Source organism: Xenopus laevis, chromosome 4L (genome assembly GCF_017654675.1).
Source record: "Xenopus laevis strain J_2021 chromosome 4L, Xenopus_laevis_v10.1, whole genome shotgun sequence".
NCBI classification, from domain to species: Eukaryota; Metazoa; Chordata; class Amphibia; order Anura; family Pipidae; genus Xenopus; species Xenopus laevis.
In genome coordinates this window covers 23,800,243-23,814,035 of record NC_054377.1, presented here as the reverse complement: position 1 = coordinate 23,814,035, position 13,793 = coordinate 23,800,243, and positions in this window count along the sequence as shown.

Sequence of the window (13,793 nt, the reverse complement as noted above, 5' to 3'; positions counted from 1 at the left end):
TCACTAGTTCTAAAAAACTTCTCGCTTGGTCTTTATTATTTATTTTGTATAGTTTGGGAATCTTTTTCTTCTGACTCTTTCTAGCTTTCAAATGGGGGTCACTGACCCTAGCAGCCACCAGGTATTGCCCTGTGTGGCTGCAGGTTTATTGTTACTCGTTATTACTTACCTCTCCTATTCATATTCCCATCTCTCACACAAACCACTGTCTGGTTGCTAGGGTAAATAAGACCCTAGCAACCAGATAGCTGCTGAAATACCACACTGGAAAGCTGCTGAATAAATGCTCTGTAAGGCTACAAATGTATTGTTATTGCTACTTTAATTACTCCTCTTCCTATCCAGGCCCTCTCCTATTCATATTCCATTCTGTGGTTCATATAAATGCATGGCTGCTAGGATAATTTGGAGCCTAGCAACCAGCTAAAATTGCAAACTGGAGAGCAGCTGAGTAAAAAGCCAAATAACACAAAAAATAAAAACCATTTGCAAATTGTCTCAGAATATCACTCTCTACATCAGTGATCCCCAACCAGTAAGGGCTCTTACACATGAGCGTTTTTACCTGCGCTCCCCTGCGTTCCGTTTTTCTGCATTCAGCCGCAGGGGAGCGCAGGAATAAACGCATATTATTATTTCAAATGGGGCTGTACTCACACAGGCGCGTGTAGGCGCCAAAAGCAGAAAAAATGCAGCATGTTGCGTCTCAACCTGCGTTCGGCGCCTACATGCGCCTGTGTGAGTACAGCCCCATTTGAAATAATGAAATGCGTCTATTCCTGCACTCCCCTGCGGCTGATGAGCCCTTACTCATGAGCAACATGTTGCTCTCCAACCCCTTGGATGTTACTCCTAGAGTCCTCAAAGCACCTGTTTTTTTTTTTTTAATTCTTGGCTTGGAGGCAAGCTTTAGTTGCATAAAAACAGATATACTGTCAAACAGAGACTCCTGTAGGTTGCCAGACAACATAGGGGCTACTAAATAGTCAACAGCTCTTATTTGGCACCCTGGGACATTTTTGCATGCTTGTGTTGCTCTCCAGCTTTTTGTTACATTTTAATGAGGCTCACGGGTAAAAAAGGTTAGGGACCTCCGCTCTACATCATACTAAAAGTTAGCTAAAAGGTGAACAGCCCCTTTTAAAGGACCAATCTGACTTTCTCTCAGATAACTTTAATGCAAGTGGAATTTCACTGAGTGGCCCAATTGATCTACTCTGGTTGCTGGGTTGCTGCCCTCTTAGCAAAATTTTCAATGGCTTGTTTCACAGTAGAGGTTGAAATCAATTTGTAGGGCAGTTAGAGATCTTTGTGGGTCAATTTCTCCTTTCAGCAAGAGAATACAAATAGTTAAGGATGCAGGCATTTCAGTTAAGCAGCTCATATTAGCACACCAGGCTTTTGATTAGCACTATAATATGTTGTGGATTGATGAGAGTTACTCCAATGACGGTAATTGGAAGCACGGCGAGTAGTTCTGGAGCCAAGATAATATATGGAAAATACATTGTTGACCCTAATGTGGATGACTCACTAATTGTTCGTATTGTTAAGTAACTTACAAAACATCTATGGATTTTTTTCTTGCTGGTCCCATAATTCAACATAGTGGATATAAACATGTGTGCAGGTGCCCCTCTACCTCACCCAACCCTACATTGGGGTTTTAAGGTAATCCTCCCTCCTAGCCCAGCTACAGCCAAACTGTGATTTAATGCAAATACAAAGCAATGCCTATTGGGAAAATATGTTACTGTAATCTCAAATTAAAATCTAGTGTGGTCTTGGGGCTTAGGACTGAATCTCTGTTCGAACTTTCAGTATATTGTGGGGAACCATATTCTGAGACAATTTGCAATTAGCTTTCATTTTTTATTATTTGTGTTTTTTGAGTTATTTAGCTTTTTATTCAGCAGCTCTCCAGTTTGCAATTCAGCAATCCAAATTACTCGCATTGAGACTGGAATATGATTAGGAGGGGGCCGCCATAGAAAGATAATTAATAAAAAGTAGCAATAACAATACAGTTGTAGCCTTAAAGTCCCCATACACAGTTTTAGGGAAATGCTTACTAACATTGGAGATAAATATCTCCAGAGATCTCCGGAGATGTTGACCATACCAACCAATCAGATCTTTGCTTTGTTTTCCAACTTGTAGGTGAGTGTTTAAATCTAATTGCTGATATTGCCATGGGCAACATCTCCGGAGATGTCCAGAGATATTTATCTAACTTGTTAGTAAACATAAGTCAGCAGCTTATTGGGCAGTGTGTGGGGCCCTCGGATGGGCTTCTCCGATCGATATCTTGTTGAAAGTCAGCCGGGTGTCGATCAAGCATGTTTAAAAGTCTCGTCGGATGAGGAGTGCATCGGTTGATTGATGTGGTCCTCGATCTACCCGTATGCTCCTCTCCTCGTTGTGATCCAATCGTTGGGTCCATGATCTGATTAGCCTGATATCCCCCACCTCAAGGTGAACGTATCGGGGAGAGATCTGCCTGTTTGGCGACCTTGGTAAATGAGTGAATCATGTATGGCCAGCTTCAGGGCTCTTACAGACGAATGTTTGAAGCTGCGCTCCTCTGCGTTCCGTTTTTATTCGTTCAGCCGTAGGGGAGCGCAGGAGTAGACGCATTCAGTTTTTTTCAATGGGGCTGTACTCACACAGGCGCATGTAGGCACGAACGCAGGAAAAATTCAGCATGTTGAGTCTCAACCTGCGTTCGGCGCCTACATGCGCCTGTGTGAGTACAGCCCCATTGAAAAAAACTGAATGCGTCTACTCCTACGCTCCCCTGCGGCTGAACGCATAAAAACAGAACGCAGGGGAGCGCAGATTCAAACGCTCGTCTGTAAGAGTCCTTACAGAGAATATGTTTCAGTGACCTCCATTTAAATAGAAGTCTAAAGAAGAAGGCAAATAACAAAAAACCTATAAAAAATAAATAATGAAGAACAATTGAAAAGTCGTTTAGAATTGGTCATTATATAACATACTAAGCGTTAACATAAAGGTGAACCACCTTTTTAAAGTACTGTCTTGCATTGCTCTTGTCATTTTTTTCTCTACTCTGTGTGGTATAGTATGATCCCCTGTGTAGAACTTCTGTGTAAATTATATGGTTGCCACCTGGACAATATTTTATTAGTCCGGATTAGTTAAAATGAAATTTGAGAGAAAAGGCTGCTATGTGTTTTGTAGATAGTGGCAGCTCTAATGCTAAGGGCACAAGTGGTGTATCCTCGCCAGGCATGGCTTTTAGCACAAATCTCAAAAGCAAATCTCTAAATCTCCGCTGGTTACAGATCCATCAGATTATTTCTACCTGAAAACCTTTTTACCCTTATTCTACCTTGGCTTAAAAAGTTTTGTAACTCATAAACAAAGCTTGTTTTGTAGCGATCAAATATAAATCACATAAGCTCTTGCGAGCAAGGTCCTCAGCACTAAGGTTTTTTTATACTTCGGAGTTGAAATGATGTTTGACTGTAAGACTGAGCTGTTTTTTATTTTCATTGTGCTGGAATTATATTACATATAAAGAGGCAAAACTATATCCCAGACACTGCAGGTCTCAGTAAAAATATATCACCTAAATAGCTCATAAATAAAACACTCTTCCATATAAATTAAGAATATGATTATGTGCCATTGGATAATCCAATAGTGAAACACTGCCATTTAAGGTACTCAAGTAAGTGTGGGTAGTGAAGGGCGAATAAATTCGCCTGGTGCGAATTCATGGTGAATTTCCGTGTTTTGGCAAAAAAAAGGTGCGCACGTCAAAATCGTAGCATTTCAACACTATTCGGACACCCATTGACTTTAACGCCGGTGTCAAAATTGACACAAGCGACTTTTCGGACGTGCATCCTAAATTGATGTGGTTTCACAAATTTTCTTCCATTTTCCCATTACTAAGTTTGCCACTACACAAGCCAAGGATACACATACATGCTAGATTACATCACAAAATGAATGGACAGAGCTGTGTTTTTATAGTTTTGCCACCTTTTCAACTGGAGGAGACCGGGCAGGGGGCGGGGCCATACCATATAGGGGGCAGGCCTTGACATAGAGGGAACAGGGCCGTGATGCTGTGTCAATCATGGGGAATCCTGGCAGCCCTTCAAAATACTGGGCTGTCCGGGTCAAAACCGGACAGGTGGTAACCCTAGTCTTTTATGTCCACCCTGCTTCCTGTAACAGGTAGAACCTGCATTTCCTGTCAGGTGATCAGTGAGAGAGCACACAAAATATCATAAAATGGTGTCTCAAGATAAAATGATCTGCATATTGCAATTTCACAAGACTCGTTATAGGCCACTTATGATATAAATTATAAATTTAATCTCTGGACCCGCCCTCACTGTCCCCTCCCCCCGAACACAGCCACGCAGATGAAAGTACCGCATCGAGGGCCCTTGAAGTTGCAGTCCCCGGTGCCTCAGTCTGACACTGTGATCATGTGATTTCACGTGGCTCAAATTGTGGGTCACAAAAATAGGCGTGGTCAAAAAAATTCGCAGAGTGTATGGTTGGAGGAATGTGGGGATAACAATTTTAAAATGTATCTAATTTTTATTGACAACCCAATTTAAATTGTAAGTAGCATGGTCACTAGGGTTGCCACCCAGCCAGTATTTCACGAGCCTAGCAAGTAAAATAACTGCCCCTGCTCTGCCCCAATGCCCGCTAAAATCTTACCTTTTCCATTTTGATCCCTTCAAAATCCACTTTCATCGCTCCATCCATTGAAATCATCACCCAACAAAAAAGTTGTCAACCCTAATGCATAACTCCCAACTGTCCAGTTTTTCATGGAACAGTCCCGATTTCGACAGCTCAACCCGGATTGTTACTGAAACGTCCCGACTTTCTCTGGCACTGAACAGCCAGAAAAAGATAAAAAGTTTCTAAAACTCTAAAAGACCAGATTACGGGGCAGACGCACTTAGACACATTTGTTACAAACAATTGTAATTATTTAAGATAAGCAGGTCTCTTGGGGAAACTGTGACTTGCATCTTAAAGGCAATTTACCTTCATTAGCAAAACTGTAATAACACAGAAATGTGTTCAAACTTTCATGACTTGCCAAAATGAACATGGTAATTAGGGGGGGGTCAGAAAAATGGCAAATCTTTTTGTCCCTCTTTCTATTTCCAAAATGTTGGAAGGTATGACTTGCCCCATTGCACTGTAGGCATGTTTCTCTTCTGCCTAGCTCTAGATCTGGCCTGTACTCACTTGCACTCCCTAACTTAATGTTTAATGACAGGTGGGGGGGGGCATGTGTGCCTTTCCCAACCCTGTCTTCATGAATACAGTGCTGGCAGCGCTGAATTCACAGGGGGAACACTGGTCTGTGCACTTCATTTTGGAGCACATAAACCTGCAGATTTTTTTTTCTAAAAATACAAGGCTGCAAAGTGTAAAGAACATACCGGTTTGCCATTTTTTTGCACTTTAAACCCAGCCGTGCATTAAGTAAGTGACCCTACAGTTTTCTTAATTAAGGGCCATGTTTATTAAAAAAAAAAGAACTAAAAGAGCCTCCAGGGGGTGGTGTTGAGCTGAATATGAAGATCAGGCTTGAAATGACCTGCTGAAACTATAAATGGGAAAAATACCGACATTTTCTCACATAACTCACATAACTGCCCAGTGCACTGCCAGCAGAAATCAAAGCACATTTTGTATGTAATGCGGCCAAAATAAAGCAGAAAATGAAAAAAAAAACCTGGCCACACGTACAGATTAATAACAGCCCTTGTTATCTCTTGAAAATGCAGTCTGCCTCAATAATGGGCATCCTTTTATCAATATCCTTTATTTACCGTGTGCAGCAGATCAACTTTTAACCCTTTCTAACTGCCCAAACTTGTCTTATTTCATTAGAGAACCATGCAATGGGGACTTCCTGACCCTTCAGAGTCATGAATAACATGTATCGTCATTGTCATTGCCTACCAGATGTCTGTAAATAATGCCTTCCTAGATCCTGAGACCTGCTCTAAGAATTCTATATTTCTAGTCCCCCATGATGCTCAATTTTCCATGCTATAAAAAGTGGGAAAAAAAATTGGACTGTAAAAAAAAAAAAAAAGTTTTCTACACTTAAACTTGTAATTTAGAATGCTTGAGACCTGGGGTTTTCCGGATGATGAATCTTTTCATAATTTGGATCTTCATCCCTTAAGTCTACTAGAAAATCATCTAAATAATAAATCAACACAATAGGCTGGTTTTGCTTCCAATAAGGATTATTTATATTTTAGTTTGGATCAAGCAAAATTTGGATAAAATGGAGTCTATGGGAGACGGCCTTTCCCTTATACAGAGCTTTCTGGATAACGGGTTTCTGGATAACTGATCCCATACCTGTTCTACCCATAATGTTGTTATATAAGGGAATCTGTATTTAGGGTAATAACCATTCAAGGGCACCGAAATGTCCTTTAAATAGATATTTAACAACTCGCAAAGCTAATTGTTCATTCTGATTTCCAAAATATATGGTCACTGTATTCTCTGACCAATCAGAACTCTACAAAGCAACCAGAATCTTTATTAAATTTAGCGCAACCAAAATTCTGTGTGCATAAAATATAATAGCCACATCCTGAACATTCCTTGTTTACCTTTTACCAGCATATCCTTTTTCCTTATAACACTAGAGTAAAGTTGGCCAAAGACACAAAGATAAAGTATGAGAGATTCAGGGGCGTAACTATAGAGGAAGCAGACCCTGCGGCTGCAGGGGGGCCCAGGAGGTATAGGGGCCCCATGAGGCCCTAATTCATATACAATTTCAATAAATATTGGAGAAACAAGTCAACCTCTAAACATTTTGGGGGCCTGAAAAATAATTTGCTGTGGGGCCCAGTAATATCTAGTTACGCCACTGGAGAGATTCGTACGGTTCGTACGATTTTCAGACCATGTGTGGATTGTCCCGACATTTCCATATCATGGCGATCGGTCGTACCATTGCTTTCTGTGAATTCATGGCCAGAACATCGTCTGATTTGTTCTTTTTACTACTTTATTTAACCTGAGTGGTTCGTTGTAGGTGAGGAGATTGCAAAGAACGATCATCTGTTAGACATAAGCAGGGCCATTCCTGCCATGAGGGAAGGTATACACCTTATCTCAGGCGGCAGGGAACAGGCAGTTACAAGGGGCGGCAAAAAGAGCCAAATTTCCGTTTTTTAAACCAGAAATTCGGCTGTGCTAGTGCAGAAAGCGCAGTACGCGCTCATTACACTAGCGATGCAACACCTTTTAACCGCTCCGACGCTAAACTTTTAAGCGAGGATCGGGAGGGGGGGGCGGCATCGGGGTTGCTGCCTCAGGCGGCAGCAGCCCACAGATCGCCCCTGGACATAAGGATAAAATCTGAACATCTATGGCCAGCGTTAGAGTCAGGGTACACAGGCAGATTCGGGGAGATCCGCCGGCTAAAATGTAAATCGTTGGCGGGATGGCACTCGGAGCAATTTGTTTTCCGAAGCAGCAACTTCGGGCAACTTCAGAAAATGAAGCGATCCAAGTGCCATCCCGCGGGCGATTTACATTTTAGCCGGCGGAAGTTCGGGGAGATTAGTCGCCCTGAAGAAGAGGAGATTTGTCACCGGGCAACTAATCTCCCGAATCTGCCTGTGTGCCCTGACCCTTACACATCCAAAAATTATACCCTGTTTTTAGAAAAGTATCTGCTTCATCACAAAAACCCACACCCACCCAGTTCTTATAACACCTTTGCAATATAACTCAGCCTCTCGTTTCTATCACACGCCTCCTCCAGCCCTTTACTTTTCCTTTATCACTCACCAGATGTAACAGGAGTCCCTCGGGTCAGACTGGCAGAGACATTTCCCAGTGTCAGGGTGGAATGTGACGTGTGATTGGAACAGGACTGGATTGTGGGAGACTGCTGACCCTGGGCCACTGGACCCACATGTGCCTGCTGTATATATACATATCAATATATTTTTATTGCAAGACTTTGAAGTAGAAACAGAAGAAGCTGAAAATATAATTTCCAGACCTGAAAAGAACCAAGGGCTGCCACTGCACTATATTAAGACGTGCCCATTTTTAGTCTTAAAATTGACAATAAAATATGTAAGAAAATTAAAAACTCATATATATAGTTGCTACATTGCTCCTCTTTGTATAGAACTTCTTCATTATTTTTTGATGTATGTATTCAAAGCTACAAAACATTTTGATGGATATTATAATACTATTAAAGTTGTCCCCAAAGCCTGTACCCTTCCTTCATCAAATTATTATTATCACTCTTTGCACGCTTCTCACAATATTAAAGGGTTTCACCTTTGAGTTAACTTTTAGGGACAATCTGCATTTGGTTTTCATGTTTATTATTTGTTGTATTTGAGTTATTTAGCTGTTTATGCAGCAGATCTCCAGTTTGCAATTTCAGCAATCTGGTTTCTAGGGTCCTAATTACCCTAGCAACCATGCGTTGATTTGAATAAGAGACTGGAATATGAATAGCAGAGGCCTGAATAAAAAGATGAGTAGTAAAAAGTATTAATACATTTGTAGCCCTACAAAGCATTTGTTTTTTTTAGAAGGTGTCCCCCACCCCATTTAAAATCTGGAAAGCGTCAGAAGAAGAAGGCAAATAAATGAAAAATTGCAAAAAAAAAAAAACATACCAAAAGTTAACTTAAAGGTGAATCACCCCTTTAATATATACAGGTGCTATATCGGGCCACTAGAGTATCAGCTTCACAACTGATAAACTTATGATCCATTCAATTGGTCTGCCTCTCTGTGCCTTGGTTGTGGGTCCTATGCAGTAGGTGTTTATCCCTGGTACACACTGCACTTTCTGCATTTTTTCCAATTAATTCGGAGATGAATTTTAATAAATTTTCATGTAGTTCCACACCCGCCACTAAATCCACCTGTAACCATGTGTTCCATTCAGACTAATGAAATGCAGGACTCTGCAAATGGTATTTCTACTTGGCATACCTCTGACTACAATATCAGAAATATTGTAGGAAATGTTATTATTATGCTTTATGGCTTAAATAGGAAACCTGCATTTTTCATTCATTTGTTTCATTTTCTTATGATTTCCTAAAATATTTAGGGTGGCCCTCTACCTAGCATTATTTCCTGCTGCACACGGCTCAGTCATGCTTTTACCTGGTAGCTGACCTGCAATCAGTTTGTTACAACAGATACTAAATAACACATTGCATATTCTCCTACAATCCATTTTAAGATTCAGGGGCCCATTTACTTAGCTCGAGTGAAGGAATAGAGGAAAAAAATTTCGAATGTTTTTTTTTTGGCTACTTCGACCATCGAGTGGGATACTTCGACCTTCGACTACGACTTCGAATTGAATGATTCGAACTAGAAATCGTTCGACTATTCGATAGTCAAAGTACTGTCTCTTTAAGAAAAAACTTCGACCCCATAGTTCACCACCTAAAAGCTACCAAAGTCAATGTTAGCCTATGGGGAAGGTCCCCATAGGCTTTGCTAGCTTTTTTTGGTCGAACAAAAATCGTTCGATCGATGGATTAAAATCGAAGGATTTAATCGTTCGATCGAAGGATTTTTCGTTTAGAACGAATAGCGTTAAATCCTTCTACTTCGATATTTGAAGTCGAAGGATCTAACTTCAACAGTCGAATATCGAGGGTCAATTAACCCTCGATATTCGACCTTAAGTAAATTTGCCCTTCAATGTTTCTAAATTCCTTATTTAAAATTCTTCCTTATAAAGTTGATTTCCTCCTCAACAATTTGAAATCTGAGTTGATTCACCCTACGTATGTCCACACTCAATAAAATGGACCGCCACCACTTGTTTTCTCTTGCCTGTATTAACGCTGATCTATGCTCTCTAATTCATTCTTATTCTTTTTTTTTAAAAGTCTTAAAAAATGTATTGGTGTATACAAACTTTTTTTAAATTAATTCATGAAATGTTTGCATATGACGGCCACATTGGACCCCATTGACATGCCAGATATTTGTATGGAAAAAAATCGTCCTCAAACTGAAAATATTTATTATGCAAAAGCAATTACAAACATTGGATTACAAACTATTTTTGTGCTCCATCCACGTAGTGGGGCAAATTCACTAAAGGGGCTAATTTTCGCCATAGAACAATCTGGGGCATGGAGTATGTTAGGTCTATAGATTTCCATAACGACCTTACGTTTTCCGTAGTCGCCCGAAGTTGCCTCACGGAGGAAACTTTGGGGGACTTTGGAAAATGCATCACCGCGTGTGCTTTAGCGCAGGCGACTTTTCATTATAGCATATGGGAAGACACACTGAGGCAGTTCGGGGAGATTGTCGCTCAGAAGACAAGGCGATTAGTCGCCAGGCTACAAAATCTCCCCGAATCTCCTCGTGTGAACTAACCCTAAGGCAGTGTGCAAACTTCCATCCTCTTTTTCTGAATTGCTACAGGCCTCTGGGTTCCATTTGAGCTACTTTTTCTCTTCACTTTGGTGAGTCCAGGAGACTGACTCCCCTACAGCTGCACAGTATCAGGCTGGAGACCCTTAAGACCACCAGAGGACCTGAATTCCACTGTCCACCCCTCCCCACCACCAAACACCTCTCGCCCCCCACCACCATCAATACGTTCCACCACCACCACTGCAACCATCTGCCTACTATGTGGTGGGCATGTCCAATGCTGAAGCTTTATATTTTACCTGGACATCTCTATACATGTGAACTCCTTCTGCCTAGCAACATGCATGAAGATTAAAGTAGCCTGTCAGACAAGTTAAATGAGATGTAAAGAAATACAAGCTATACACGCCACAAAGGCCCCTTTAAATTCTTTCTTAATAACTGACATGATGGCACCTTCAAGCAAAAGCAATGTGCAATTTAGATTTACAATGTAAACAATACCAATCTTAATTTGAGAATTTGTATTCTATTTACAACTTTTATGACATTTCATCTCAATTTGAAACAACATTTGGAGCACACTGTAGTCATATTCTTGTAGTGTGGAAGTGTGTCATAAACAGGCACTGTTTGTAAAAAAATGTATTGCCAGCATATACAGTATCTTCCCTTCACTGTATAGTAGGGCATAAATTTAATGTGGTCACCTACCTTCAATGAAATCTGAAAATAGCTCCAAACACCTGTGAGCATACAGTATGTCCTTTAAAAGCACAACTTTTACTGTGCTGTAAATATATCATGGAATGTTAATTTACTGGTTGGACTTAAGTCAACTTTGGGTGGATGTTTTGTCCTGTCTTGGACACAATGGGGCAAATTTACTAACCAGCGAAAATTTGCCAGTGCCTGCTTCGCAGCCATCGCAACACTTCGCCAGGTGTAAATTTGGCAGGACAACGCTAATTCACTGAGATGGAAAGTTGCGTCCAGTGCGCCGAACGCTGTCGAAGTTTCGCCTGCATCCGTTTATAAATGGGTGGATGTAAATTCGTCAGGACAACGCTAATTTACTAAAATGCAAAGTTGCGTCCAGGACGCCGAACGCTGGCGAAGTTTCGCCTGCATCCATTAATAAATGGGTGGATGTTTTGTCCTGTCTTGGACACAATGGGGCAAATTTACTAACCGGCGAAAATTTGCCAGCGCCTGCTTTGCAGCCATCGCAACACTTCGCCAGGCGTAAATTCGTCAGGACAACGCTAATTTACTGAAATGCAAAGTTGCGTCCAGGGCGCTGAACGCTGGCGAAGTTTCACCTGCATCCGTTAATGAATGCCGCCTGAAAGACTTAACACTGGCAAAGTTAGTCACTTCGCCCTTTAGTAAATCTGCCCCTATGTACTGTGCTGGGCACTCACTAGTGTTCGGTACAATACATGCCTGCTAGGGACATTACCCAATAATAAACAAAATACAGGCACCATCACACTTTGCTGATATTTTCTTCCTCCTAAATAAATGATTATTGATTGAACATGCCTTATACTTTGCATAAATAGTATACAATCCTAAAAAAAAGTTCCCTTTTACAAAACAAAAAATAAAAATTAACTTCAGTGCTTACACACTTCAGATTAGTTCTGGGCAGTTTATCTATACAAACACTGTCATGACTGTCTGTTTGTAAGGGGGATAGCACATATGGCCCTTTGTCACCCACTGGGAAATGGAGCTCCCCACAGGCTACAAAGCATTCAAAAATTTTCATTTTTATTCATTGAAATGGCAAACGGCATGGGTAAAACATTTGATTCAGACGAATCAAATACCATATGAATATATATTGGCAATGAAAAGTTATTTTCATGTGCCTGTAGGAACTTGATATCAGTGGTTATTGTATATTGCAGGGAGGACCAGTATTTATATGTGCACAATACAAAAACTCCAACCTAATGCAAGAACCTGGGCTGGGAAAATCTATTACCTGGCCTTTATAGCCCTAGCCCAGCAGCAACTGATTGGTGGCTTGGGGTCAGCCAATTATGAACTAATGAACAAAATCTGCCCATGTGCTTTGAGGGCAGATCATATTCATTCCTGTAACTATACACATGAGTATGTGGTTCCTGGTGCTGGTTAGATTGCCCTTTATCCCCCTGCAGTTTTTACTCAGTGGAGAAAATGCCCCATGTACCAATATACCATTTTGTCTGTATCACCTGCGCATTTTCAAATTTGAGCTTCTAGGCATATCTGCGAGAGAAAATCGATAAATCTCACCAAAACTGAACTTTAGGTGGGGCAGGTTAGATACACTCAGTCTGACAACAAGGCTAAAAGAATAGTGCCACTTGTCATTCCTTTTCTCAGGGCACCCCTTCTCCAAGATATTGATCTTAATGTAAGTCCTAGAGCACTTAACTTTAAAAAAGTTTTGTTGGGACTTCATTGAAGTCATGTCTCTATTACTTATCAAGCCAAGCCACTGAAATATGGACTTTAGCAATGTACAGTTAGTATTGTAATATACTGTAACTGCCATAACATGCAGGAAGGAAGGAATCACTTCCTTCCAAAAGCTTTTCACAATATTACTTTATCAGTACATGCTTTGTGCCTTGCATGAAATTACTGATTGTGTCTGCTTTTGACTCTATGGCACAAGGTACAAACTGCAGGGAGCACAGACATAAGAGAGCCTTAGAATGAATGCCGGCCTTGTTACTTTCCGGAAGAGATCTAGAGCTCTTACAAGAATAGGTTAATCCACTTAGAGAGTAGACTACGTAGAGTAATGACCTGTAGAAAAAGCTACAGATCTGGGACCTGTTATCCAGAATGCTCGGACATGGGGTTTTTTATCGATAATGGATCTTTCTGTAATTTGGATCACCAAACCTTAAATCTACTTGAAAATCATGTAAACATTAAATAAACCCAATAGACTAGTTTTGTCTCCAATATGCTCGGGACGTGGGGTTTTCTGGATAATGGATCTTTCTGTAATTCGGATCGCCAAACCTTAAATCTACTTGAAAATCATGTCTCCAATATGGATTAATTATATAGTAGTTTGGATAAAGTACAAGGCTTTCAAACAAAGAAAAAGGGAATCATTTTTAAAAACCTAAATTATTTTGATAAATTGGAGAGTCAGCCTTCCAGCAATTTGGAGCCTTCTGGATAACAGATCCAATACAGTACAACATATGTATAAAATAAAAAAAGGCAGCAAAACAGCTGAATGACTTATTCCTTATAAATTGGATTACATAATGTATTATTTAGTTGAAATATAATATAGTATAACTTTTACAAAGAGCAGCATATAGTACATCGGTACTATGAACAAA